Source organism: Carlito syrichta, unplaced genomic scaffold (assembly GCF_000164805.1).
Source record: "Carlito syrichta isolate Samal-C Ts95f unplaced genomic scaffold, Tarsius_syrichta-2.0.1 Scaffold288011, whole genome shotgun sequence".
NCBI lineage: Eukaryota > Metazoa > Chordata > Mammalia > Primates > Tarsiidae > Carlito > Carlito syrichta.
In genome coordinates, this window is record NW_007232107.1 from 809,393 (window position 1) to 810,485 (window position 1,093).

Sequence of the window (1,093 nt, forward strand, 5' to 3'; positions counted from 1 at the left end):
CCTGGTGGCCAAATATAGTCTTAGTCTGCCCCCATGGACCCCTTTATTTTAGGATTAAATGCAGTTAATCCAGTATTTATCCTCGCTTCCCCACCCTACTCCTACCAGCATCTCCTGGGTGTATCTGATTTCCTACACATTCTCTTGGCATTTGCTCAATCTTCCTTACTCAACCCGCCCTCCATCGACAGTGACATTTTCCTCTTTGGCATCTTTACATCATGTCTGAGATTCCTCTATGTCTGCCAACTCTTAGTGTCATGTCACCATCTTTTGTCACCATCTGTCTCACTTGAGAAAACAAATAACATCTCCCCATTCCGTGTGACATGGGTGGGGACTAATTTGTTTGGGTATACTCTAGTCTTCTCAAGGTGTTGGTTCTGGAAACCCTCAGCCAAGTTTGGTGTCTTTGAGAGCATATGGCAGGGCTCAGGTCTCATCTAATGTCAGCTATTCTACTGTCTCACAGGGGCCATAGCTAAGTTCACAGTCTTGGCAAATATTCCTCAAATTTTTTTCTTAATTCTGTCTGGATTTTGTTTTTTTTACACTTGTAAGTCACAATTTGGATGTTCACAACAACTTCTTTTTTGGACAATAGTGGCCTCACAAGGCTCAGACAACAGATAAAGAGATCTACAGATTCCAACAGAGGAAATAGCTCCTTGGTCAATACTTCACAATGTGCCATTGTTATGTACTTACATTATCATTCTAAATGTGGACACTAAACAGTACTTGGCAATTAAGATGTTAAGAATTTACAAAAGAAAAAATAAAATGAAAGAAAGTAGGAAGGAAATTATGCATATTAGCATGTGACCTAGAGACCAAGCCTTTATAAAGCCTTTAATATAAGTCTCCAAATTATTATGCTTATGGATAGCCAAGGCAAAATGCTTTTGATCTCCTCTTTACTCATTTCTTAATACTATTCTTCTCTTGCACAGTCCTCTCGTGTATTCAGGGCCCAGTTCCAGGGAGTTCCCATGTATATTTTAAACCCATGTATTAAATTAACATTTTATTATTTAAAACATTTCCTCCATTGATGGATGAATGAATGAAGAACATGTGAAATATATATATA